Here is a 14,746-nt window from a genome sequence, read left to right on the forward strand (position 1 = left end):
AAGAAGATCAAATTTCAATGTGGTGGAATAATAAAAGAATAATAATAATAATGTTTTAAACTTCTCTGCTGCCACACAAAATACCACAGACTGGGTGGCTTTAACAACAGAAATGCATTTTCTCATAGTTCTGGACGCTGGTAAGTCCACAGCCAAGGTTCCAGCAGTTTTTGATTTCTGATGAGGGCTCTCTCTTCCTGGGTTGCAGGTAGCAACCTTCCTGCTGTGCCCTCACATGATGGAGAGAGAGCAAGCTCTATTTCCTCCTCTTTTGTAAGGACATTAGTTCTGTGATATCAGAGCTCCACCTTTGTGACTTCATTTAATCTTAATAGCCTCTTCAAAGGCCCTATCTCCAATACACTCACATGGAGGGGAGTTAGGGCTTCGACATACACATTTTTTGGAAGGGAAACATAATTCAGTCTACAGAAACAGATGGAAGCATTTACAGGTATGTTTCTCTCTTACACACACACTTGGCAATCCCTTAGCACTTTCAGTTTTTCCCAGGGGCCTCTTCCTTCTCCTAGTTTTTCCCTGAAGGTTGCATGCTACTCCAGCCCTGAAGACTCTATTATCTAGCCCTGTCTCTTCTTCCCACAGACCCCTCCTCAGCTATGTGTCCTTCAACTCCCTGGATCAAGGAGCAAACTGAGGGTAAGGAGTGTGGGTGGTGTAAGAAATGATGGCCCTGGGTTGGGAGAAAGCCTCATTTAAGATCAAGGTGGGGAAGAAAAAAGCAAAAGAAAAAAAGATCAGACTTCACCTTCTTTGAATCAGCATGTAACATGTTCACCACACGTGAAATCCTCCAGACAAATTAACGACCATGTAGCTAGTGTATTGCAAAAAATATTATATCAAACATTTTATGTTTTTGGCCTTTTAATGGCAGATATTTGCTCCTTGGGTAAACGGTTTCTTCACCTTTAGGAAATAAGTGCACAAGCCCAGTAAATCCCAGAGAGGATAAGGTCACTGAGGGAAAGGAAAGGCCAAGTATGTTTACATTATTGACTAAAAGAGGCTTGGGGGAGCTACGTTTCTGGAAATGTTCACAAACTCCATCAGTTTTTCTAAAATGTTCCTTTTGGTGACTAAAGCTGTTACCTCATGAGAGGTGTCAGTGCTACTGAAAGCAAACAATTATAGGAAATAGGATTTCATGAAGCAATAGCAAGTAGCCATAGAATTCCACAAAGTAATGGCCAATGGCAAAAACTTGAAAGAGTATGCAAAATAAAGTCAACATTTGTGGACTGAATCTGTTTTCCTATCATGTATATTAGTTTGCTAGGGCTACCATAACAAAAATATCACAGACTAGGTGATATAAACAACATAGATTTGTTTCCTCACATTTCTGGAAGCTTGAGATCACAGTATCAACTGGTGTGGTTTCTTTGAGGCCCCTCCCCTTGGCTTGCAGCTGACTGCCTCCTCCCCACCCACTCACATGGTTGTTCTTCTGTGTATGTGCATCCTTGACATCTCTTTCACGTCTAAATTTCCTCTTCTTATAAGGACACCAGGCTGACTGGGTGACGGCCAATATTCACAGCTTCATTTTAACTTAATCACCTCTTTAAATGCCCCATCTCTAATTATAGTCATATCCTGAGGTACTGGAGGTTAAGGCTTTAACATATGAATTTTGGCATAACACAGGTCAGCCCAAAACATAGTGCTGAACAAACTATCCCAAAACTTAGTAGCTTAAAACAACAGTCGTTTATTTTGCTCACATATCTAATTTGGGCAGGGCTCAGCAGGGATGGCTTATCTCTGCTCCAGGGAGTATAACATGAAGAGACTCAACTGGCATCGGCGAATCCACTCTCATGGTGGTTCGCTATCATGGCTGGCAAGTCAGGGTTGTTTGGCTGTCAACGTGGCATTCAGGGGCAGGGCCATGGGCCAAAAACCTCAGAATATCAGCATGATGAGTCAATGTTGTTGGGTGTTAGAAAAAAAGCCATTCATGCTTCTCGTCAGACATTTCTAAGCTTCCTACCTCAGCACCCAGGAGAGTGACTGGCTTGAAGTAGGTGCTAAATAATTACTAGTTTTTAAGTGCCCAGAGAAGACATACTCAACAGGGAGAGTTAAGAGGTTCCAGACTTGATACCCTCTCTCTCCTAGCATGCAGCATCAGCATCTGATTTCAAGCATGATATCGGGAAGATAATCACGTGTTATTTTGAAAATCACTCCAAAGTGGTTCTGATAAGCTCCAAGCCCCCATAAAGATGAACGCTACAGCCTCGATTTACAAAAGGCCAGCAGCTCCTGCTAGAGATCCTCCTCTGATGCATACACTGTTAGGCAATGACTGTTTTGTCTTTCTGTAGATGCTGGGCAACTAACATTACTTAGATTACCTAGGAGGGTATGATTTACATATCTTTTCTGAATCAATTAATTCTGATAAAAAGTGGGCTTTCATATGTAAACTTAAATCTTGCATTGAATATTTATAGAACAATAAGCCATGAGTAAGTGCAATGCTTTTAAATTATTCCTTTTATCTTCAATTGTTTATACAGGTTTAACTGCAACAATCTTAACTAACAACAAGTAATGCCCTTGCTATTGTACCATCACATACTGATATATCTTTGCCAGATAATGTTTACTCGAAACTCATGTTAAAACTTGCCTGGTTCTAGCACTCCCTCTTCCTCAGATCTTTTTAAGATGAAAGATTGACAAATTAGGACCCTTCAGCTGACTCAACAAGCTCAGCCTGATTTAATCCTCAATAGCCAGTCTTACCAAATTCTCCTAAAATGCTTTGACACCCTTACCACTGTTATTTGCTTGCTTTTACCCTAGCCCCTATGCTTTACCATGTTTACTGAAGAAATTCTGAGTAGTTTTTAAACAGACTGCTTAATCCATGAGTTAACTCTCAGGAAAATCCTGTGGTTTTAGTCAGACAAAATAAAGATTTTTATCCCATCCTGTATGGGAACTGAAGTCACTTGCCCATGCCCAGTGTACAAATAAAGACCACTTTTTTTTTTTTTTTTGGTATTTTCTGTGGTATAAGGAGTGTCATGATACCAAAGAGATATGTCAACTTCCTTGGTACTGTTAACATGGGAAGAAAAAAAGAGGCGGGAATCGGCCGGGTGCAGTCGCTCACACCTGTAATCCCAGCACCTTGGGAGGCCAAGGCGGGCAGATCACGAAGTCTGGAGTTTGAGACCAGCCTGGCCAACATAGTGAAACCCCGTCTCTACTAAAAATACAAAAATTAGCCGGGTGTGGCGCCATCAGTCTGTAGTCCCAGCTACACACGAGGCTGAGGCAGGAGAATCGCTTGAACCCGGGAGGCAGAGATTGCAGTGAGCCAAGACCACGCCACTGCACTCCAGCCTGGGTGAAACAGTGAGACTCTGTCCCCAAAAAAAAAAAAAAAAAGAGACGGGAATCTGTATATTTGGAATTGAAAATGAAGAAGCTAATTTAAACAAATACATGTTAGATTATTCATATATTTTTAGAAAATAAGTAAATCACACATTAAAAATTTCAGTATTGAGGATATTCACGTAAACCTTAGAAAAAGTATTTCCTTAAGTTAAACAGTAGCAGCCATGCAATGCGGACCTTGTGGTTCTGTTCACGTCCTCTGATGGGTATTGTGATTTTCCTTTGTCCAGTGTGCCTCTAATACAGTCTTTAACATGTGGGCTATTAGCAACCACCACCATAAAACTGTTTCTCTAATACTGAGATGGTCCCTTTACTAAGGAAAGCCCAGCAGATTCCCACTGCTGCCTGGTGTTGGCTCCACGCTCTTCTCTGTTAGGAGAATGTGGTTCTGAGCCGCATTAGGTGTTCTGGTCATGTGAATTCTTCAGCCACACGGAGAGCATGAGGCACCGTCTGACAGCACTTGAGGGTAGTGCAGAGCTGTCAGTACCAGGCTCCTGTTGTGGGGAGGTGAAGGTTATGCAGGGCTGATCTCACTATTTTTTTATTTTTTTAAGTTCCAGGGTACATGTGCAGGTTTGTTACATAGGTAAATGTGTGCCATGGTGGTTTGCTTCACCTATCAACCCATCACCTAGGTATTAGGCCCAACATGCATTAGCTTTTTATCCTAATGCTCTCCCCACCCTGTCCCCTGGACAGGACCCAGTGTGTGTTGTTCCCCTCTCTGTGTCCATGTGTTCTTATTGTTCAGTTCCCACTTAAGAGGAGAGAACATGAGGTGTTTGGTTTTCTGTTCCTATGTTAGTTTGCTTAGGATAATGACTTCCAGCTTCACTCAAGTCCCTGCAAAGGACACGATCTTGTTCCTTTTTATGGCTGCATAGTATTCTATGGTGTGTATGTACCACATTTTCTTTATCCAGTCTATCATTGATGGACATTTGGGTTGATTCCATGTCTTTGCTATTGTGAATAGTGCTGCAATGAACATACATGTGCATGTGTCTTTACAACAGAATGATTCATATTCCTTTGGGTATGTACCCAGTAATAGGATTGCTGGGTCAAATCGAACTCACCATTAACTTTGGCTTCTAAGCATGTATGTGTTCCAGGCTGGAACATTGCCTCTGTCACTGTCTGGACTGAGAATGGAGGCTGAGTGAGAGCAGAAACCAGAAATCTGCTTTTTTGTGTGTCACAGGGGTCTGGTGGCCTGACAGAGCCCCTCTCCTTGACAAAGCTTTAGTCTGGTTCCTATGAGCCTTCTTCTCAAAGAGACCTCAATCTTGGCTCTGTCCTTGCTAAGATCAGTTTTGGCAAGAATCCTGATAATTTAGAGAGAACTCCCACCCTTGATATCTGATTCCCCTTATGTCTGATCACATTCCTCATCCTTCACAGTACTCCAGGTTATATCTGGTCCCCCAGCAAGAATCCTGTTAGATTCGCAAAGAACCATCTCCCCTTGAGGCCCTCTCTTGGTAATTTTTCATCCACTGAGCCCACCCACCACCACCTTCCTCCTTAGCTTTAAGTCCCCACTTTTCCTTGTTATATTCAGAATGAAGCCCAGTTCTATAGTGAAATCTCTCTTCCCCTATTGCAATAGTTTCTGAATAAAACCTGGTTTTGCTGCTTTAACTGCTATCCAGCTCTGGTTCTCTTTCACAAGCCCCAGTCTAAAAGTTTTCCTGAAAAAGAGCAGAAGATCAAAGACAAGGGAGAAGAATTCTGGAAAAGACTAGAGGATAAACACAAAAGTGTATGAATACTAGTGAGAAGTGCTGATCAATATTTACTACCCCTTAAATTTGAAGACCCAAAAGCCAGAATGAGGGGGATTTTTCCCACTTTCCTCCAGAAAATAGATAGCTGGCCCCTCTGCAACAACCTCTTATGACTGCAGTAGAATGAAACAAAAGAATGGAAGGTTTGGGTACAGGGAGCCTGAGATACCACTCCTTCCTTTTGCTCCAATTCTTCCCTCTGCTTCCCTCTCAACCAGAATCCTCTTTAGCTCCTATAAGCCCAGGCCTTTCCTGCTACCCACAGGAACTAAGGAGGTGGTTGAGAGTTAAAAGCCAGGGGGTTTATTTCCAGGAACTGGGGGGAGGTGCACACATATATGTTAAATCCAAAGTGTTTTTTAAATACATTAACAATACACAGTGTAATATAAGTGTTAATAAGAGAGCATAGATGGATGCAGATTCAATAATGATGACACAGCATAAATGCTGGAGTAATATCACAAATTAGAGGACAAAGATACTGGAAAAAAAAGTGCTTTTCCAGCAACTGATATCCACGTGAAAAAAAAAAAAAAAACAGATCCCTACCTCACACTATACACAAGAAGTTGAAGACACATTTGGGAACAAATGTGAAAGGTTAAACTTAGATATTTAAATAAGAAAATAAAGGAGCATGATACTATGAACTTCATATAAGGAAGACTTTTAGACATATAAAGAACAAAATTTAAATACTTTAAAATTTTTAAGTAAAAAAAAGAGACATGCCACAAGTTGGAAGAATTTATAAGAATCTAGATACCATCAATAATTTATAAATGCCTCTTATATAGTTAATAATGGTTTTCACTTATGAACCAATCCCACTGAAATACTTCACATGTCTTAAGTTATTAAAAACTCAGAAAAGCTCAACAAGGTAGGTGCATGTATTAGGCTCTTTCTTAAGAATAAAAAGACTACAGATATTAAAGATAAAATTTGCCCAAGATCACATGAATAGCTGATATGGGACCTGCACCCAAGTGCCTTAGTTCCAGCACTCTCACTCGAAGCCAACAGTAAAATGAGGACAGGCCTGAGGAACAAGCAATTCACAGACCACTAACAATGCTGAACACATGCTAAACTTCAGGGATAACTGGGGTAATGCAGAGTGAAACAACCAACCCATCAAACTGGCAAAGATTTAAAAGGCTACCAGGAGTTGGCACATACAGGATGAAATAGAAACTGTCACAAACTGACAGTGGGAGTATAAAATTGGCCCAAGCATTTTAGACAACAAATGGAGAGTAATTCTTAAATTTGAAGATATACGTTCCTCTGGTTTAGCAATGTTCATGCTCTGAAAACACTCTTCCACATTTGCTCAGGACACATGCACAAGAAGAGTCCTTGCTTGCTGTCTACCAGTAAGAGCATGGAAACCATGTAAGTATCCATCAATCAGAGAACAGATGAATGCACTGTGGTCTATCCCTGCAATGGAACACTACCAAGTAGGAAAAGAGGAATGAAATCTACATATACACACCCACATGGATAAATCTCAATAACACTGTTGAGACAAAAAAGCATATTTCTGGTATCTCTGTATCTCTGCATATGTAGTAGTATGATGCTGTGACAAATAATTTTATGTGTCAATTTGACTAGGCCAGAGTATACAGATACAGTATTTGGTCAAATATTATTACAGATGTTTTTGTGAAGGTATTCTCTTAGATGAGATTACTGTTTAAATCAGTCAACTTTAAGTAAGGCAGATAACCCAAAATGTGTGTGGGCCTCATCCAATCAGTTGAAGCCCTTAAGAGAAAAAGACTGCCCACCTTAGAAGTAAAGGGGATTCTGGCTGCAGACTTGAACTCTCCCTCGAGTCTCAAGCCCTGCTGACCTACCCTGCAGATTTTGGACTTGCCAAGCCTCCACTATTGCAGAGGCCAATTCCTTAAAATAAATCTCTCTCTTTTTATATAGACATATTTTTGTTGGTTGTGTTTCTTTGGAGAACACTGAGCAATACAGATGCCAAAGGTGCCAATGTTTAAAACACATAAAGCAGTTCATGGGCAAACACATATGTGAATGGCATCCTTAGAAGTGTTCAAGGTAGTGTCCTGTTTAATTCTCAATATGTAGGAATAACAGTCCATATACGACCTTTACAGTACTATAAAGGGATGACTGGAAGTTTTATTAACATGCAAGAAGTGCAGGGGACAGGCTTAGACAATTCTGAGAGCTGCATTTGGAGTACATTTCATTTTTCTAGAAAGTGAATATGCCTCCTTTTCTAGCATAAGAAGATAAGTTGATTTTCCTCAATTATAATTTGAATCACTGGACCAGTTCCAAAAAACTACACAAAAATGCTACACCAAAATAAAAACTCCGCATCAGTCAGTTGATACAATAAACGCGAATTACCAATTTTCCTCAGCTGTAGTTTTTTTATTTTTATTTTGTAACAGCAAATAATTTATTTTCTTATGTGTATTATAATTTACAATGTGTTTTTCTGTTATGAATTAGGGGAAAATATGCTGCACTGATTTCTGGACCATGTCAGACATCATTCAGGTATGACAAATAATTCAATGCATTCTAAGTTATTAAACTACTGTAGGCAGATGCATTGCGGCAGCTTATTTGTTTTTGCATAAAACATGCCAATATTTTAAGGTGAGGTGGCATGGGAGACGCCTGCTATATATTTAAAGTCCTATGAGATTAGGATTCCAAAAGTAACACAAACATTAAATGACACTGATGTACTGACAATCGTCTACATTCATGTTCTTCTTTTTCTGCAGAAACTGCTTCTAAAATGTTTTCTAGTGTGCCTTCAAGTATTTTTTTTTTTAATACGACTTGGGAAAAACAACTGCTAATTAATTTTAACACCATGTCAATTATGCTAACAAAATTCTAATTGAATTCCTTGTGCTGTAAATCAGTCTTTCTTTGTGTGTTGTGTGAGCGCTTGCATGGGTGTAATTATTATATAGGCTGTCAGGTATCAGACACTTATTAACTGTATCATAAACCTATACCGTGGGCTTGGTTGTCCACAGATCTTTTGACATATCTAGCTCTGCCTTCCATAGCTTTGGCCAAATTAAAGGGGAGAGCACAATTTTTAAGGTACCATGGAGGTAAACCAATGGATTCTCATTATGGAAATGCAGCAGTCTAGAAAGAAGGAAGACACTGAGTGTTCAGAATTGACTTTTTTAAAGAAGTAAGAGAACAGTGGATGGGATTTATGTCACAAGGAATTCAATTAGTTACTTTATTTCAGGCTGATTATATGAGACACTATGATGAGAAAAAAAAAAAAAAAAAGAAAAGAAAACCAAAAAAGAAAAAAAAAAGAAAACCAAAAAAGATTCTGTGCTGCAAGATATAAGAGGAGGCACCTTTAGGGGTGCCAAGGATGTTAGAACTTCAATTGCTGTCAAATGTGGAAACCCCGGTAGAGCACGTGTGGACATTTCAGTCCCTCAGCATATAGAATCCCCGTGTGGCCTTTACCACTGACATATCAGTTTCAGCTCTGATATGGCCATCTCCCTGTAAGCCTTCTGCAGCCTGCCATCCCCACCGCCTGTGCTCCCAGGCCACTATCTGCACACCTTAGCACAGGTCTCATCAGATCCTCGTGCTGTCCTCTGCGTGCATGCCTCTGGGTACCTCAAGAAGTGCCTGTTTTCTCTTCCCAGTGTCCAGAGCATCTAACACAGTACATGACACAATGCAGGTGACCATGGGAATAAAATAATTCTGTCTTGTAAATTTTCTCTCAGATGCTCTTAAGCACTCCTAGTCTGACCTCAGGCTCAGATTCCATATCCCAGTGGAGGAACAGCTATCAAGTAGCATAGGGGAAAACATTCTATGCTTTTTAACTAGACTGAATATGGCATCTTCTCTTATCAAATTGGATTTGGCCAAAAGAACAACAGCTGAGCACTGGGAAAGTTATTCTTAGTATGCTCACAAAAGAGCAACTCCTCGCCTTCAAAATAGTCCTCTGCATCATGAGTACAGATGCACTCTCCTGCAGAGCCAACTGCTCAGACATCCCTATGGTATCAGTCAGACGCCTTTGGATGCAAGTGACAACAACCCAAAAGATTAAACCATCAAACAGACAACAACAGCAACTGCTGTCTGGGCACAGGGGACCTTAATCATTGGGCTTCTGTAACCTCTAAAAGAGAGGCTCAGAATGAGTCTCAGAGATCCTCCTTTCATGGTTCCCATCTAAGCTTCTCTTTTAATGTCAACTCTCATCTCTTCTAAGGCCACCTGTGGCTCCAGTTCCTCACTATTCACCACCAGAGATAAATGCAGATCATCCTTTTTGGTTCCAAGCCCAAAACTTCCAGGGAAGGGCTCCCATGAGCTCAGCTGGGGCAAGGTGCTGAATTCTGGAGCAGTCACTGTCACCAGAAGGTGGGGCACTGTGGTTGGTGACCTCTGGAAAAATCACCAGGATCACGCAGCATCAGAAAATGGTTCCCTTTGCAACTACAAGGATCGAGTATAGAGCAACACATTTTCCGGAAGAAAAGGAGGTAGCGTTCTGGACACATAAAATATGGAATGTTTACTTCATACTCCTAAAGAGTGGAGAATAGCAGCATTTTTTACATGGTTTTACAATAATGATGTGTAGCAATTTCCACTCCCCTCCCTCACCATTAGCAAAGACCCACTCTCTTACTACATAAGTCTCTAAGTAATTTAAAAGCCTTTGCATTCTCTCTTGAACTAGGTTATAAACCATGTGAGAACAAAACAGGTTTTCAATTATGCTTATAACTACCTATGAGGTACCTGATGGGATACTCATCGCATAATAAGAGCTAAACCTAGTACACATATGATTGTGTGTTTCTATTTGTAGCTCACACAATGATAGTGCATTTTATACCCACTTTCAGTTCCAACAATAAAAGCAATTGCTTGCCTTTGACCATTTCTACCTCTACCATGACTTTTTCTCCTTTAAATACCACTTTTATATTGAGAATTACATTTCATCCAGAAATGAGTGACCTCATATGAATAAACACCCATCATTTCATGGAATCTGCTGAACAAACGATCCTGAATGCAACTATAATTTACCTTCAGAGAGAGCTTTTAAAAAGCTATAAAAGAATTATATGAAAAGGTACATTTCAGAGAGAACATCTGTTTTACCCATGATCAGTCCTTTTAAATGATCTCTGAAGTCAACTTGGTGCTTTGGTCTAAGTCTTGTGCTCAGATCCCTCTATCACATTAAAAGAGATGAAGCAAAACCTGAGTCTTTTTGAAAAACCCTGATGGTTTTAATATAAAGTAACCTTAGTTGTTTATTTAACTTCATATAGTCAAGCAGGACACACTGAGCCCCTAAGAAACGACACGTGCTGGCAGCTGGCTTTGTGAAGTTTAATTAAACCGTTGATTTTAGCAGAGTCCTAGGGAGTTAACACGTCACCTATATTGGGAGTCTTCATAGATGAAATCATGCTACTGGGGAGAGAGGGAAATCGGATACATGAAGAGAAGTGAAGAGAAGTGATCACGGATTCACCATCTTCAAGGAATTGCGTGTCTCCTGGTTACTGCTTGGTGCTGTCCTGCCACTCCCGCACTCCTGGCTGCGGTCCATGTCTACCCTGGCGATTCGTCCACCCATTGGTGCTGTCAACTAAAGGCAACAGCCTAACCTGGGAGCCACTTCTTCCCACAAATCCATTTTCCTTCAAATGTCTCTTTTCTTTTCTTTTTTTTTCCCAATAATATTAAATACATTTTCCCATCATTCTAGGCTAGAAAACTTGAAGTAAATCTGAATTTCCCTCTCACTGTTTAGGTTGAGTCTCCAAATGCCACTGGATTTTTCTCTGCAGTTTTTCTCCTATTCATTGGTCCCAAGTTTGATCCTGTTCCTTCAGTTCACATGAAGTAAATCATTTTCCCAGTTCACTGTGTCAATGTCTGCCACTTCCAATTCCTTACACAATTATTCTCAGATGAGTCTCCCTCATACACACACTTGCACATGACACTCTCCTGCTCAAAGCTCTCAGTGGTTTCCTGTTGCTTTTTAGGGGCAGGGAACTAAACTTAAAGAAAAGAAACTCTGGTCCTTTCTCTCTGGTACTGACCTATCTCTCCAGATTCTCCTGCCACTCTTGCCAAACTAGCCTATTCAGTTTTCTCCAAACATATCTCTAGCTTTATGACTTAGCTCCCCAAATCTTCCCAGTACCTGATAACATGGAACAGAAAATACCTGAAACCTGGTACAAAATAGGCAGGCAATAAATGTCTGTGGAATTAATGAAAACATACAGACAAAACATTTATTTCCTGATGTCTTGCAAAACTGTATCTTAGCCACATTTCTCTTCAGATTTGCATTTACCATAAATTTTTGCTTGCTATACAAACCAGCTATACAGTTTCCCCAAATTAAAAAAAAAAATCCACATCCTGACCTATCCACCCCATAGACCCTGCTCCTCCTTTTGAGTTTCTAGCTCAGCTCACGGTAGCACTATGTACGAATCTGCTTGTGAAAACTAGGGACCTCAGAATAATCCTTAGTTCCAAGTTCTCCTGCTTATGATTGAAGAGTTATCTGCATTGCCATGCAATAACAACAATAAAACAACAATAACAAACCTTACATTTATTGAGGATCTACTAAATTATGAGTTGTGTTGTATCTTTGCCCAACTAAAATTCATAAATTGAAGTTCTAGTGCCCATTACCTTAGAATGTGGCCCGTTTTGGACACAGGGCCATAGTAGATGTATTTAGTTACGATGAAGTCATGCTGGAGTAGGGTGGGCCCCCAATCCAATATTACTGGCTGGAGTCCTTCTAAAAGGAGGGAATTTGGGCCCAGATATTGATATGGTTTGGCTTTGTGTTCCCACCAAAATCTCGTCTCGAATTGTAATCCCCATAATCCCCATGTGTGGAGGTCGGGATGTGGTGGGAGGTAATTGGATCAAGGGGGTGGTTTCTCCCATGCTGTTCTCATGATAGTGAGTGAATTCTCACAAGATTTGATGGTTTTATAAGTGTTTGACAGTTCTTCCTTCACACACTCTCTCTTGCCTGCCGCCATGTAAGACATACCGGTTTCCCCTTCTGCCATGATTTTAAGTTTCCTGAAGCCTCCCCAGCCATGCAGAACTGTGAGTCCATTTAACCACTTTTCTTTATAAATTACCCAGTTTGGGGCAGTTCTTTATAGTAGCGTGAGAACAGACTAATACACACATACTTAAGGAGAATACCATGTGAAGGCTGAGTGATGTTGCCACAGCCCAGGAACTGCCAGAAGCCAGCAGAGGCCTGGAAGAGACCCTTTCCTAGAGCCTTCAGAGGGAATCTGGCCCTGCCAACACCTTGATCTCAGACTTCCAGCATCCATAGCTGTGAGACAATCAATTTCTATTGTTTAAATCCTTTGGCGGCCCTTAGAAACTCATACACTAAGCACCAGCCAATGTGCTAAACTCCTTTGCAAACTTAGAGTTATTTAATGCTCACAATGACCCTGAAGTCATCTAGAGTTAGAGATTCATATAATTATTATGCCATTATACAGCTGTGCAAACAAAGGCTTAGAAGTTAAGTACCTAGTTCAAGGTCACTGAGATAAGCTCAGCTATTTATCAATAGCAGAGCAAACCAAAACATCTGTGATTAGAAAGCCCAAGTTCATACACACTAAACTCCAGGCCTCTCCTAATACATTTCCAAGCTGGGACAATGTTATATAGGTGACCCTCATACAATTCCCATGCATTATGCTGTAGAATTTTCACTTAAGATATTCCCTTAAGGTGCTCCTTGGAAATAGAAACTTGAACATAATTCACTTTGTTTTAGGTGAGATTGTGTTCATAAAAAGATATCCAAGGGAAATTTATTTTTATCTAATTTATCAGATGTGACATTTAAAATAAAATAACTCATAAACAAACCTAACATGCTCCACTGCACATTTTTACTGTTTCTTTTATAATGCAAACATGGTATTACCCTTCTTAAAAGAAATTAAAATTGTAGCATCACACAGTGCACAAATAACAAAGATTACATTCTAAAAACATTTCGTTCACAGTTTATATTTATTCTTAATATGTGTAGAGTAACTGAATGAAAAAAGCATTCAACAGCCCTGACATTCCTTTGCTATTTCAAACAGTGGACTTACGTAAACCAATAAACACAGAATACAGCCACCTTTTGTTGAAGCATTAACCACAGGCAAAAAAGACTCAAAGAAATGTGCCCACATTTCTTTGAGTCTTTTTTGCCTGTGGTTAATGCTTAAATATATATGTATATATATTTCCTAAGGCAAAGTTGTGAGTTGTGAGTTTTACTAAATTATGTCTGTGTATTGGAAGCAATAATAGAACCAGCCCAGACCAGGGCTGGTCTAGAGCAACAGTTCTCAGAGTCTCAAAGTTTGGTCCAGGAACCCCAGGACTGCCTTCCAGGAACCCACAAGGTAAGGATATTTTGCGTAATTACACTAAGCCATTATTGGCCCTTTCAACTTTCTTGACGTTTGCACTGAAGCTGCAGGAGCACTGGTGGGTAAAACTGGTGCTTGAGCATGAATCCAGCCAGTGACATCAACTCGTACATGTAGTTATTTTACTCTTCACTGTCACAATCTCAAAAAAAACAAAAAAAAAGCCAGTTCCAATTAAGAATGTACTTGATGTCGCAGTAAAAATGATTAATTTTATGGAATCTTGATCCTCGAATGCATGCCTTTTTAGTATTTGGGTGATAAAATGGAATACACATAAAGCCCATCTGTTTCTGATGGTTCTTTCCCAGAAAAACACTAATGTGCTGAGTTGTGAAATGAACTAGCCACTTTTTCATGGGACATGGTTATTCAGTCTTGGGTATTTGCAAGCCTTTTTCTTGAAAAGGGAAAAAGCAAGCTCCTTGCTTCATGGAAATCAACTGACCATATTTGTTACCAATAACAAATATGATAAAGTTCAAGCTTTCATGCAAATACAGAATGTTGGAAAACTTACATCCAACACTTTAAGCTTGAAAGTTTCAATAAAATACTGGCAAACCGAATCCAGCAGCACATCAAAAAGCTTAATCACGATGATCAAGTGGGCTTCATCCCTGGGATGCAAGGCTGGTTCAACATATGAAAATCAATAAATGTAATCCAGCATATAAACAGAACCAATGACAAAAAACACAAGATAATCTCAACAGATGCAGAAAAGGCCTTTGACAAAATTCAACAACCCTTCATGCTAAAAACTCTCAATAAATTAGGTATTGATGGGACGTATCTCAAAATAATAAGAGCTATCTATAACAAACCCACAGCCAATATCATACTGAATGGGCAAAAACTGGAAGCATTCCCTTTGAAAACTGGCACAAGACAGGGATGTCCTCTCTCACCACTCCTATTCAACATAGTGTTGGAAGTTCTGGCTAGGGCAATCAGGCAGGAGATGGAAAT

At 40.0% G+C, this 14,746-nt stretch overlaps 1 protein-coding gene and 1 long non-coding RNA gene across 8 annotated transcripts in view; one reads left to right on the plus strand and one right to left on the minus strand.

Moving 5' to 3' along the window:
* CTNND2 (catenin delta 2) overlaps nucleotides 1-14,746 on the minus strand; it is a 931,369-nt gene that overhangs the window by 308,769 nt on the left and 607,854 nt on the right. The window lies entirely within an intron of this gene.
* LOC131381706 (uncharacterized) lies at nucleotides 87-11,031 on the plus strand. The gene is made up of 5 exons (XR_009210593.1): nucleotides 87-454; nucleotides 607-660; nucleotides 7,743-7,790; nucleotides 9,517-9,790; nucleotides 10,678-11,031. It is a non-coding gene; the product is annotated as an uncharacterized LOC131381706 (long non-coding RNA).

Source organism: Hylobates moloch, unplaced genomic scaffold (assembly GCF_009828535.3).
Source record: "Hylobates moloch isolate HMO894 unplaced genomic scaffold, HMol_V3 SCAFFOLD_17, whole genome shotgun sequence".
NCBI lineage: Eukaryota > Metazoa > Chordata > Mammalia > Primates > Hylobatidae > Hylobates > Hylobates moloch.